Source organism: Ovis aries, chromosome 1 (genome assembly GCF_016772045.2).
Source record: "Ovis aries strain OAR_USU_Benz2616 breed Rambouillet chromosome 1, ARS-UI_Ramb_v3.0, whole genome shotgun sequence".
Classification (NCBI taxonomy): Eukaryota; Metazoa; Chordata; class Mammalia; order Artiodactyla; family Bovidae; genus Ovis; species Ovis aries.
In genome coordinates, this window is record NC_056054.1 from 166,260,624 (window position 1) to 166,275,130 (window position 14,507).

The 14,507-nt window shown below is 41.9% G+C and overlaps 1 protein-coding gene across 50 annotated transcripts in view; it reads right to left on the minus strand.

Moving 5' to 3' along the window:
* Positions 1-14,507, minus strand: part of ABI3BP (ABI family member 3 binding protein) — a 293,296-nt gene that overhangs the window by 184,664 nt on the left and 94,125 nt on the right. The window lies entirely within an intron of this gene.

Genomic DNA, 14,507 nt, shown 5'->3' on the forward strand with positions numbered 1-14,507 from the left:
CAACTACATTTGAACAATTTTTTTTAAACACTGAAAAATTGGGTTTGAAGTAAAATGATATTTCGACTATAAATAAGTGCTAACTCAATCAAGGGCTGAAAATTTATCAAATAATTTTTTAAATTAATGTTTCCAAGATGAATGGTTGGTATATACAGTGTATGCATAAGCCAAATACACTTCAGGCATTAAAAATATAGCATTTATTAAGCAGCTCTATTGGATTAATTGATTGATTGATGGGTATTATCTACAATAGTTCTTCAGTAACTTTGGATCCTGGAACTCATTCTACACTGAACTTCATCTGGATGCTATCGTCAATCACAGTTCACTCCTACTTGCTCAGACAGAGCTCACGTCTTTGTTTGTTTTCACTCAAATATCTCCTTCTCCATGTGTTTGGAACAGAGACCTTCTCTGCCCAAGGCTTTATGGGGCTGACCTCATTTTCAGCCAGAGACAACCTGGCATTCAATCACATTCAATAACTCAAGCCCTTGTCTTTTTCCTGGACGTCTCACATGGTTCTATTTGCTATAACCTGCTGCAGTAATTACCACTGCAAATAGGTTAACCAGATAACCTCTTGAACTGACCTCAGAGCTTTGCTCATTGATCACATTGGTGGCTAAAGACTGCCACACAGATAAACGAGCATTCACAGATAGAGCAGGGTTTCAGAGTCTCATGTGTTTGAAAGCATATCTTGCTTAGTGGAACTTATATAAAGAAAGTTCAACCTAAGTCAAGGTTTCTAGTAGGAATATAAAAACCATTTCCTGATTTTCATTTGTGACATACAGCAATATAAGTGGTCTTCCCAGGCCCACTGCCAAATGGGAACCACCACGGCCAAAAAGAACCCACCTGCCAATGCAGAAGACATAAGAGATGTGGGTTTGATCCCTGGGTCAGGAGGATCCCCTGGAGGAGGGCATGGCAACCTACTCCAGTATTCTTGCCTGGAGAATCCCATGAACAGAGGAGCCTGGCAGGCTAAGGTCCATAGTGCACAATATGAGTATTAAGAAACTACTGAGTACTGAGTACTTTCTAGGTGCTGGTTATATTCACAATTTAATTACTCCTCATGGCAATGCTACCTGAACAAGTACCATTCTCATCCCAGTTTGTAGATGAGGTCACTGGGGCTGGGTCAGCCTCACGGGCAACATGTACAGCCACATAGGGAACCAAGCTCAGAAGGGTCCCTTGCTTGGTTTAAAATCCTGCTTTCACCATCTTGAAATTCTTAGTACTTTTATCTTTGAATTCATTTTTCTTAAGTCGTCCAATGAGGATAATAGTGAGCAGAGAAGACAAACAATAATGCCTGTCTGCACTTCTTTCTATCCACACAGAGCATTCTAGGTGACCATTAGCATTCCAAAGGGCCCATGACATGTGGGAGTCCATTGAGAGTCAAAGGCCAAATAAGGTTACAACTATGACTCAGTAAGGGACTGTGGAAGGGACACTCACAGCCTTGTGAGGTTACCCTGTTCATTTGAACCAGAACTTGCTTCAAATGCAGAAAGAAGGGAATGACATTTTAAGAGCAAAAATGACCAAAGAATCCCATTATGTGCTTACTTATTCATGTTCCTTCCCTGTATGAACCAGCCACTGACAATGAAAGTTAGAAGACAGAGGGAAAGGAAAAGCTAGAGAAACCTCTGCTTCCTCTTCTTCTCAGTTCTCCTTCACTCAGCAGTAAGTGGAAGGCAGAGAGTATTAGTAAAATGCGCATGTGTCAAAAGTTGAACTCTGTGCATTTCCACTAGTGTGGCAACAATAAGTGCACATGCATATAGGAATTACAAAATGCATATTGTGGCACTTCAGGGATTCTGCTTGGGAGCTAAAGGTTCTCACATGTGTGCATGCTAGGTCACTTGAGTCATGGCTGACTCTTTGCAACCCCATGGACTGTAGCCTGCCAGGCTCCTCTGTTCATGGGATTCTCTAGGCAAGAATATTGGAGTGGGTTGCCATGCCCTCCTCCAGGGGACCTTCCTGACCCAGGGATTGAACTCGTGTCTCATGACTTTTGCACTGGCAGACAGGTTCCTTACCACTAATACCACCTGGGAAGCCTAAAGGCTCTTACATCTGCCTTTAAAACTAGCTTTGCATTATATAAAGAAAGGCCAATAATTTAAACTCTTAATTTTTCTTGACTTAAATGACCTGAAGTAGCAAATAAAATGGCATCATAACAAGTAGAGAGAGAAACTGGAAGAAAGGAAAAAAACTTTATATTTTAGTACCTTTAATGATATTTTTTTTTCTGATTTTTGAACCATGGCCTCTGTGTTTTTATTTTGTACTTGGCCCTGCAAATTATGTAGCTCTCTTAATCTTGTCCACAAAATGTCCTTTTAATAAGTCTCTGAACTCACTTCTAGGAAAAAAAAAGCTAAATCCTATTTTTCTTAAATTGTTCTCAATGTGACAGAGTCTGTTAGAGTTAGCCTTTAATTTCCTTCCTTGATACATGTTAGTTCAACTATGCCTCGGTTGTTTTAAAAAAAGACCTGAAATACTAGAAAAACAACATGCAGAGAAGCCATATGGTTACATGAGCAATTTAAAAGTAATTTTGGTTATGATCACAGTCATTCTGCATAAAGCATGGGCTGTCACAGCCAGTTACAAATTAGAACAGATGTGGGGACTTGGATGCATAGGCTGGCTCTCACTGCTCATAAGAAACTTCCAAATCCATGTATTTCAGCAGTCTTTGCAATCAGTTGGGAACACAGACATGGAAAAACAGAACAACTGGAAAACAAGATTTCTATTTCTATTCCTCACTATGAAGTTCTTTGTGGATCTGCAGCAGTCTGGAAATACATACGCTGTACCCTGATCAGAAAATTTGGCAACACATGCCCCAAGTCAACTACTTCCTTATTTAGAGAATACACATTATTAAGAAATTTTAATTTGTATAGAATGCAGTTAACTTGACAAACGTTCCATTCCTAATGATTTTTAAGCCTATACCATGCTGCAGACTAATTAAATCTAATTTGTTTCATATTTTGAATGCCTTGTGGTAGAGGATAAGGACAGCTTCCTGCTTAAGGAAATCTATTATTGAAATCTTTTATAAAGTCCTAGATTTTTTGGTAATGCAAATACCCCTTCCATAATCATTCTACTTAAAACATCCTAATTCTCACATTTTTATTTAGGGACATCTGCACTGCAAGCCACACTGCTTTAGAATGCTGTTGTGGTAAGTTTTTCCCTGCCATGCAAGTTTCCACAGAAGGAACATAAAATAAACCAGGATGATCCTAAAGGAAATCAGGTAATGGACCTGAACAAAAGTGTATTTACCCCTGCCTCTTTTTTGGTAAACAATTCGGTTTCATGACAAACTAAATTTTTGAGCATAACAGCATGGACCCTAGAGCCTGCAATCAAATCCTGCTCAGCTAGTTGCTAGCACAAGGAAAAATATTTAACATCAGTGCACCCAGTTCATCATGTGCAAAATGGGAAAAATCACAGTACCTGGGCTCATAAAGTTTTTAGTTATGTTTGTGCACACAAAGTCCTAATTTAATGTTAGCTTTTATGATGATGGTGGGCTTTCCAGGTGGCTCAGTGGCAAAGAATCTGCCTGCCAATGCAGGAGACACAGGTTCGACCCCTGGTCTGGGATGATCCCCTGGAGAAGGAAATGGCAACCATTCCAGTATTCTTGCCTGGAAAATTCCATGGTCAGAGAAGCCTGGCGTGCTATAGTCCATGGGGTCACAAAAGAGTCAGACAAGACTTAGCGACTAAACAAAAACAAATCATGATGATGATTTCTTAAAAGGTGAATTTTGTGTCCAAAGAGTTCTGAGAACATATTTTAAAAGCAAGAAGTTCAAAACTAAGTTTGTAAAACAAGGAAAAGTTTTAAAATGCAAAAATTTCACAAAAAATATGACTACACACTATCCTGGCAAAGATTCTCTTGCTCGACTAAACTCTAATCAGACTCTTGTGAGCTCTTGCTCAACTAGGCTCTGACTTTTGGGCTTCTGTGTTCATTTCTACATTGTCCAATTTGAGCAGGAATCCTGAGATAGTTTAGCCAGAATGCCCCATCTTCCATGGCTGATCACACTTGGTATCCCAATTCCTCATCCTCCACCATTGTATAGATGATACCTGGACACCCTGGCCTGCCTTCATCAAGAACCCTGGTAGGTCAGTTGAGCCAGAATCCTTCCTGACTGCTCATGCTTCCTTTTAGTAATTTTCCGTCCATTTCCTCCCACTCTGCTTAGTAGCTAGAATGTGTACGCGCTGTTACTTCAGTTGTGTCTGACCCTTTGTGATCCCATAGACTGTAGTCCGCCAGGTTCCTTCTGTCCATGGGATTTTTCAGGCAATAATACTGGAGGGAATTGCCATGCCCTCCTCCAGGGGATCTTCCTGACCCAGGATAGAATCTAGGTCTCTTTACATCTTCTGCATTGGCAGGCAGGTTCTTTATCACTAGTCCAACCCAGGAAGCTCTGTAGCTAGAATTCCTATGCTGACCTTGTTATATTCGGAGTTGAGCCCAACCTCTCTCCCTCACTACAAGACCCCACTGTGGTGGTCCCTACACCTATCATGAGAGCCCCCTCCCCTGTCAATAAAGTCTTCCTTAACATCTTTAACAAGTGTCACTGAATAGTTTTTCTTTAACAATACTTGCTCACAAATACTAATGCAAAAAAATCCTATAAAATATGTTGACAAGCTGAAGCTGGCAGCATATAATTCGATAATATGTGACAGCCAAGTGCAGTTTATTCCAAGAATGTAATGGAAAGAGAAAAAAAGCATCAATTTCCATAAGTGCTGAAAAGACATTTGACAAAAGTTGACATCAATTCTTGATTAATATGGATTCAATGGAATACCTCTTCAATATGATAAAATATATCATCATAAAATATCTGAACTACTTTTTTTTAAATACGCAGGACCCCAAACATACATTTCTGTTGATTAACTCTCTTGAGCCTTATCAGAACATTCAACCCTCATTATTGTCCCTTTTATTACTAAATATTTTTAAGTATTACACCATGATTTTATTTTTATAACTGCTGCAGTATTTTTACTCAGTACCTGAGACATGGATTAGGTAAATAAACAAAGAATGATGTAACCAACTATATTTCATGTTCTTTTACTCCAGTGACGTAGGAATATATAAAATAAGCCAGTGGATTAGAAGGATTACTGGCACATTTACATCTAAAACCAACCTTACAAGAATTGTGAGTTAGAACAAACTTGCTCATGAAGACCCTAGACACAAACTTCTATGTCCATGTCCTGCTTCAAGATGTCTTTAGCGAATGTGCTTGTCCTCATCAATCTTATTTTCATTTGTTCTTAGAGAGGATCACAAAGCAACTATTTACAACTTAGCATGAGTGAATTCATATTAACACAGTACCCCAACTCATGACCTGTTCTAATTACATAAAAGACACGTGTGTGTCCTCTACTAAATATACACAGGGCGTCAACAACCAATGGGGGAATCTTTCAGCCCAGTGCCCTTACTAACTCCTTTCCTCTGTCCCTGAAATCATAAGGCACAGAGAGCCACCTTCTCTCTAAGCTAGTGGCAGCTGGCTGGCGAGCATCTGTGAGAGTCCTGATCCATGGAGGGCAAGCAGGCTTTACTCTGGCAGGAGAGGCCCAGGACCATGCTGCTGTCACCAATGTGCTTTAAAGATCTGGGTCCCTTGGGAACCACTGAGGAAAGGTAGACATCATCTCAGGCATTCTTCAAGGCCCAGAGAGAAGTTTCAAGATCAATGTGAATTTCCAAGTAACTCTGAGGCTGTTTAGAGACAGTCCATAAACACCTTTCATCAGTAACTAAATTTTTGATTAGCAAATCAAAGAGAGGCAGATTGTTTCTAATGTGGTTTGGAGGTGTAAAAAGAACACCAAGGCTTAATCCTCATTTCATCCCCAGAGATGGGGAGAGACAACTTCCTCTGCATCCCCAGTGGAAGCCAAAATCTTCTCTTGCTCCCCTGAGGGAGATGGAGTCTTAGGAATGCTTCTGCCTGGAGAATGAGACCCTTGAGCTGCTGCCCTGGAAACCCACCAAGGAGTATCCGAGGCACTGAGCCAGAGGCCTGTTCACAGAGGGGTCTCCTCTGGGCAGCTGTGCCCACCCATGTGGGGGTTTTGGCCTGCAGATGCCTGACATGCCAGTGGGAGAGCAGCCCCCGCAGGGCTTACTACAGGCGAGGTGGCCATGAATGGAATGAAGCCACGTGGCATGTGGGTGATGAATAGGCCACCAGTGAGACTATACTAGCTCCTTGGGATTCTGAAACCTGTGGGAGCAGCAATAGAGTCCTGAGGAAAATATATTCCATTTCTTCCTAATCTAGCAAGTGGGAGTTGACTGGTTTAAATTTGACTTGGAGATGGTATCTGAATCCCAAATGGCAATTTGACCAAATTCAATATACAACAGTTTTTGCAGGCATATTATAAGTTCAGAATACTGTATTTCATTTGTTCTAAGACATAATCCTCTCCTCCACTCCTCTGCTTTTAAAATCTCTCAAATGCATTATACAGTCAGTGGCATGGGACATTGCCCAGGGACAGTTGGGTCCTTGCTGTCACTGCCTGACACCTTGCAGGAAAGTCAAGAAAGTGACAACTTCCCAAATGGCAGAAGAGGGTCAGTAATTCATAGGAAAGCCAGGGGAGCCGTGTTCACAAAACACAATCTTATCACTATTGATGCTGGCATGGAGTCCTGTAGTGGAAAAACAAAGCTACAGATAACTCTGAGTTGAAGGGTGAGGCAGAAGAGTTGGACTCCCAAGGTGAAGAAAATTTAGCAGGAATTTAACTTTTCTCTTGCTTATTTTTAATTTTTTTTTAAAATAATAGATCTTTCTCCCCCAAGACCCAGTCTAAACATGAGAAAAAACATTAGACGAAACTAAATTGAAAGATTCTACAAAACACCTAACCACAACTCCTCTAAACCATTAAGGTCATCAAAGCCAAGGAAAGCCTGGGAGACTGAGCCTATGGGAGACTTGACTAGACATAGTGTGATATCCTGCATGGGACCTTGGAACGGAGCAAGGTCTTTGGTTGAAACAAAGGAGATCAGATCATGGGTGGACTTACGCTAATAACGTATCAATATTGGTTGATTAGTTGTGACAAATGCACCATACTAATACAATATGTGAAGACTAGGAGAAATTGGATGTCAAGTACACAGAAATTCTATTACATTTGTAACTTTTCTTTAAAGCTATTCTAACAAAGGATTTATTAAAAAACAAAATCATCTCTTTTTACAAAAAGTAAATCATGTAACCTTTATGTATCCTGGTAAAAGGAAGCTCCTTCATAAGCCTCAAGGGATGCCAAAGAGTGTCATTAATCAGCTGCTGCATTCTTTATTAAATTTATATAAAATAGTGCTATCATTTATGGTTAAAAGTAATTTAGAATTTGATGAAACAAAGTAACTATTTTATAAGAAATCAATGTGGCATATCCTAAGACTCCTATTAAGAATAACATCATCCACAAAACCTGGGAAAAAAATCTACAGTCATGGAACTCTCCATAAAGAAATATGATCAGTTTTTCTCCACATCTGCAAGCGTCTACATGCCACACTTAGCTGTAATCTGACCTGGGTGGGTACAACCTAAATTTAAGTATTCCCTTCAGCTTTTAACATTTGGCAGACAGCTCCCATGCCTTCTTTCATCAACACTGAGCAATGTCTACTTGAAAAATACCCTTGAAAAGCCTCCCTGTGTTTTAAGTTCAGGCAGAGAGTTCCACTCAAGCACCAGGCTGATCAGAAACAAAGCAATCTTAAGTGTGCTTATGCTGGGAGGAAGCAAACTGAGCTTCAGGGGGGCCTCTGCAGACACTGTTCCCTCACCTATTGGTCCTTGAAGCGGGGCTGGAAGAGAGCAGTTTCATTGGAAAAGGGGTGTAGTTTGATGAGAGGGTAGAGGGTAAAAAGATAGTAAAATGCTACTTGTCTACTGAGCCCTTGTAAGGCAACTATCAACAGCTGTAAATTTCAGCTCTGTTACTAACCTTTCTTATATCCCCACCCATCCTCACTTTCCTGGGACAAAATAACAATAGCAAATTGACACCACAGCAGCACACTGCTTTCAGCAATGGGGTACAAATGATTTGCATATGAGCCAAAGTCCATATCCATCCTGAAGCCTGGATACTAGAAAATGAGAAGCTCAAATATCACTGATGTAACAGATGTATCCTTCCAAAGAGTAATGTGAAGGAAGCTGGCCACAAAACACACTCGTGATTATTAAGTAACCCCTTGATGCTGGGAGGGATTGGGGGCAGGAGGAGAAGGGGATGACTGAGGATGAGATGGCTGGATGGCATCACCGACTCTATGGACGTGAGTCTGAGTGAACTCCGGGAGTTGGTGATGGACAGGGAGGCCTGGCGTGCTGTGATTCATGGGGTCGCAAAGAGTCAGACACGACTGAGCAACTGAACTGAAAGTAATTACATGGTAACAAGCTATAGCAGTGGCCATTAATAGTCTTGACCAACTCAGGAATATCACTGATGTCCTTTCAGAAAGTTCAGCGTCCCTTCTGGAAAAACACTAGTGGGACTTTTTTTTCTGGAACATTGGGGAAATTCTGCAGGAGACAAAAGAGACTCAGATTTGATCCCAGGGTCAGGAAGATCCCCTGGAGAAGGAAATGGCAACCCACTGCAGTATTCTTCCCTGGAGAATCCCATGGACAGAAGAGCCTGGCAGGCTACATTCCAAGGGGTTGCAGAGTCGGACATGACTGAAGCAACTTAATATGGTGTCTTCTTGGGCACACGCTAAGTCACAGCTTTGCAAAGCCTCATGGAAACCAGAAATCCACATAGAAGACAGTACTTACAAGTAATGTCAGTACTGCTTTAAATTTACTATGCTTACTGAGATTATGAACACAGAAGTTTAGCTATTTTTAATAAGTCACTAAGTAGATTACTAGCACCTTGCCCTTGTGTGTGTTAGTTGCTCAGTTGTGTTCGACTCTTTGGGACCCCATGGACTATAGCCCACCAGGCTCCTCTATCCATGGGATTTCCCAGGCAAGAATACTAGAGTGGGTCGCCATTCCTTTCTCCAGGGGATCTTCTCAACCCAGGAATTGAACCCGTGTCTCCTGCACTGCAGGCAGATTCTTTACTATCTGAGCCACCAGAGAAGCCCATAAAAATGAACATCTATAGAAATATGAATCATCACAGATGGAAGTCGTCCATCTTTTAGAGTATTTCTAAGCCTCTGTTAAGAGTCAGACATGACAGCGACTAAACCACCACTGCTGCAAAGCCTCTGTAAGAAGACGTGGGCTGAGGATCACATGGGATCTGGCCCAGACTCAGTTTACAATTTTGAAGAAGGAATTCATAGGGCCTGGACTCCATCTTAGGCCTGTTCATGCTGATCATGCTTGGCCACCTTTCCAATGGACTTCTGAACTCTGCATTTAGTGCCTATGAAAACAACAACAGAAGGATAAGACCCCTCCAGACCGGGGAACCTTGAAGATTGTATCTAGGTTACTCATCGCCTAAGAGAAAACATACACTAATCACTCCTTCCTCCAGACAGGCCATAAGTTTTTCTGTATCAATCAGAGTGTAACCTCAGGTTTATTGATTATTGGCTAATTGTTTGACTGTTTGAGCACATAGCATGTGAGTGATGGGGTTATTGGGATTGTATTTTCTTTGGTTTATGTAAGTCTCAAGGAATTTGGGGTGGTGGGTTCAGACACGTATACATGGGGTATAAAAGATGTTCACAAATGCTGGTCGAGGTCCTTGATTAAAAGGAGACTCTGCCTTGGGCCCACCGGTGTAATAAACTGCACTCCACTATCTGCATTGTCCTTCTGAGTGAGTTTGTTTCCCAGAACGTGTGGCTACAACACTTTGCTCATTTTTGTACCTGGAAACAGCAATTGCACAGCAAACATTTTCTGAGCAAATGAATGAATCTATTTCTCTATCCCTTTATTGCCTGGGGCTAGGGTAAAGATGAAAGTTTCTGCTTTGGGGGAAGAAAGGAAAAGCAATTATAAGTCTTGGGAATAGCTATCAGCAAAAGCAAATCATCTTCTGAAAAGCTGGTAAACTTCCAATTGCTGAATTTGTCTTTGATGAATCTATCTGTAGAATTGACTTTTTCCTTTGAAGTTCTTTGCTATAAAAAGCATATGGCTTTGTGTGTAATAATAATCCTTATCTTTCCTTCACCTGAAAAACAATCTAAGCCAAATTTTAAAGCAAATTCTACTAATTACTGTTCAGTAATTATTCCCGTTAAATGTTGGGAATCAGTTGGAAAATGAACCAATACCCATTTTGACAAAACATTCTGCTATGCCTTGGTGCTCTGAGGAAGTTCTGGCTTCTTTTGGCCCTGAAGAGACAGTCCGAGGGCCTTGGCACCCAAGCAGGGGGCACAATGGTGATGGTTAAGTGATCCAGAAAAGGCTCAGCCACTCTGGACCACAGAGCAACTGCCAAGGCAAAACGACTAGGAACACCCACCACTGGTGGGATTCTATAATGTTTGGTCAAAGACCATAGAAGGGGGCTGACAGCTCATGTTGACATGTGTGTTACACGAGGAATTGTTCAGAAATGCTAGCAGCAGTGAGCAGCAGCCCCTCATCTCTGTGCTGCAGAGTGAAGCCTCTAAATAAGAGAGGAGATCAGCTTTGATGGGAAGAGAGGATGTGGAGAAGGAGTAGGTGGAAGGAAGAGGTCTGAGGGAGAAAGAGAGCTTTTCCTAAACTCTGAAATGTGGACCCCAAAGGCTCCACCACGCTCCTTCACTCCTCAGGTTTATGTCTGGATGTAAAGATGCACCCTTTTTCCAAACAGAGGAGCATTTCAAAGACATACTTCAATATGGAAGACATTCCTGGAAACTTTTTCTGCCAGTTTTCCTGCTAGTTTGGGGAGGCAAAGCTATTGAAAATATATACTTTGCCCAGAGTTGACTATATACTTTATGGCCCCATTCAATGCAAAATCAAAAGGTAGGACTCCCTGTTAAAGACATTAAACACACCGAAATATAAAACATTTCCTTTCTTTCATATACTCTGCCTCGACCGTTCATGGTATTTATTGGTTATTTAATGTTGCTCAGCAAAGGAGGGCAGACCCTCACCTCCCCTATCCCCTCTCTCTTGACTGCCTGGGATCCTTTCCAACCAGAGGCAGCCTCGGCATCAGAGCACCTTACTACCCACCCCGCCCCCGCCCCGACTCAGCCCCCAGGGCAAGAAAGCCAATCTCCTCTTCCTGAAGGGCTGCCATTGGAACCCACAGACCCCAAGGGACTGTGACCTCAGTCCTTGGATAGACCATGTACCTGAATGAGGGTAGGAAAGAAGCTGACAGAAGTGAAAGCACCTGCTGACGTACTGTGGCACTGCCAGCCAGGACTGTTGCCAGCCCGCCCTGCCAGATGTCACCAAGAGAGGGTGTCCACCAAGCCCCACATCCACACCCAAGTGCCCGAAGAAGGCGGAGGCAGCAGTAGTTGCTAAGTGGAGTTAGGAAGAGGCAGGGCTGCAGGGGGACCAGGTAGCTGAGAACCAAATTAGGAGAGGGAGTAGGAGGCAAGAGAAGAGCCCAGGCCCCAAGCCCTGGGCACACATTCCATTGTCCCATCCCACCTGACTGATAAAATCAAACGAAAAGTAAACCTACGAAAATTTCCATGACAGCAAAGCACTAACCTTCAGTGCAGGGCTCCTCTGAGTCCACTGGTCACATGCCTGGAAAGCCAGGTCTCCCCTCCCCCTGCCTCCCAATTCCCACCACAGCCTGGATGGTCCAGGCAGTCCTGCATTTCCTGTCGCCACAGCTTCCCATCTGGGGCTGCTCATTCAGCTCCCATCCCAGGCTAACCCTGCCTCACTTGCAAGCTCTGACAAATTCTCACCCTGACACTGGAAACAAATACTTAAACCATTTCTCATACCATTTGCCACCACAGCCAGCACACATCCTTTCCCAGTTTAGAGACCTGTTAGACATTAACATTGCTGACTTCATCGCCAGTAGTTTTTTCCTTGCCTGTGCTTTATAGGTGCACCCCACAGAGAAATTTAGTGTAGGGTGTTGTCTGTGAACTCATTTAATGTTTGGCAAGGACTTGCCCCTGATAGACAGCCTGCACACACACACTTTCCAGTGAATTCATCACTTTGCTAATATCATCTCTACAGGAAATATGACTGAATAATCACAACTTTACTTGGATATTGTCCTTTCAAATAACAAAGCTAGGTCACATTCACTATCAGATGGAAGCCAGGGCCATCAAATCAGCAAGGTGTCTTCTTTCTTCCCAAATATTCTAGTCAGCATCATCATGTGGGGGTGAGGGGTCAGGAATAATTCCCAGGAGATGAGTTTGTACATAGAGTTCAAAAGTCACAGAATACTTAAATGCCATGGGGGAAGGCAGTATGGCATGGTAGTCAAATGCAGGGGTTCTGAAGCCAGCCTGCCACACGTGGCTTTCTTCACTTCTCAGGGATTTACGCTTCAATGGGAAGAAGAGGATGCTAATAGTACCTGCATCAAGGGGCTGCAGTGAGGAGTCAATGACCCTTTCTGTAAAGCCCTCAGCCCAACACATTGTAGCTCCCCAATGACATTACAGTATAAGCTCATGGGTTGGTGAGAAGTTCCAATCCAGCATTTGGTGAGCAGCTACTGTGCACTCAGCCTGATAAATGAAATGAATGCCAGTCTGGGGGAATATCTTCCTCTTGAGGAGTACCCCCAGTGGTAGAGAAAAGGCAGAACTGTTAGCTTGGAATCAGGCAATGAAAGACTGGGGGATGATGCTATGAGGTCAAGGCTTTCACCCACATGTGTACTAAGCTATAACTTTTCAACTAAACTGGGACACTTTTGAAAGAAACGGGAGCACTATTAATAATTAAGCCACAACAGCAGATGTAAGCCATAAGCTGGTCTGAGAAATAGGGCAGAGTCAACACTGTAAGCCAGTTGAATAATTTCTTTTTTCTCCTAGAGATTTCTACCCTAGGCAAAGAGAGTTTACTGTGTTAACTGGGAGACTTGCCCAGCAAACTCCCAGCAGACTCTGGACAGTCAGCTGTTACATCCACGGACCTACTGACCCTGATCATGGAGTACGTGGGGATGATGACGGTCAGCTCTCACCCTGAGCAACTCACTAGTTAGCTGCTAAAATATGACTAGTGCAAACAAAAGCAAAATAATGAAACTGGAACAACCTAGACCGGAATGTGACTAAATGCTGATATTCACAGCATAGTGCTTCAGACAAGACAGGTATGTGACAGAGAGCGTTGTGTCCTGGGAAAGTAAAATGTTGAAGAAATAACGGGAGTAGTTAGGAAATTAGGATTTGATGGTAGTCTTTGGTTTTGAGATGGAATTTATAACGGAAAATATGGAAATTTAGGAAAAATAAATTATAAAGTCTAAATATTATCTTGTATCTCTTCCAGATAACCTGCTAATTTACCCTATTAGCAGCTGTCTTTCTAATTAAATCCACTTCTTATCAACAAGCCTTTTGCAATAAGTCTTGGACAGTGCATACCTTTGACTCATGCCAAAGGGCCATAAGCTCTTTTGCAGAACCCTTCTAGATATAATTAAGAATAAACTAAGTAAAAGTTAGATTTTGGTCTCAGTGCATTATGCAATACATTGGAAAAAAATTGTGCTTTATATTGGAATATTAAGTTTCTTTTATTGTATTTCCAAGAAAAGATAACTTTGGAGACAGTTTATCTACTGTTTGGTGAGGCCAGGAAGACCATGGAAACACTGAATCCAATAGAAAAAACAGAACCTTGGAAAGATGTTATCTTTATCAAAACAGGTGAAATGGGCATCTATTATCAAACAAGGCTTTTCTGGTATGAACTTATGGTGAATTATTTTGGTGGTGCCATAAAATTTATTAAGAAATTGGTACCCACTAGGCCAACCTCTTAAAAATTCCCCTTTGAAGCTTACTCAAATTCTGCTAAATTTTGCACCCTGGAGGAAAATCAAGTGATTCTGAGATTCCTATTGTTTTAATGAAAAATCTGGGTTAATCTTGACGATTTAAAGCCAAATACTTCCCAGTGGTAAAAATCATTTCCAGAGAAAGAACCAAATGAGAATTAGACGACGTTTTGAAAACAGTTTAAACAAAAGAGAAAACCCATCTAAATGAGACCCATAGCTATTTCAGATTCCTGGGTCTCTCCCTTTCCTCTCACCCATTCACTCATTCACTGTGCTTCTAAATTATGACAACACTGGATGTGAAAAAAGAAATCTGAGGCTTCCAGTGTTCTTACCTCTTCAGAATTTTTTATTTGGGAAGAGTCTGGGAATAGACAAGACTCCCCAGA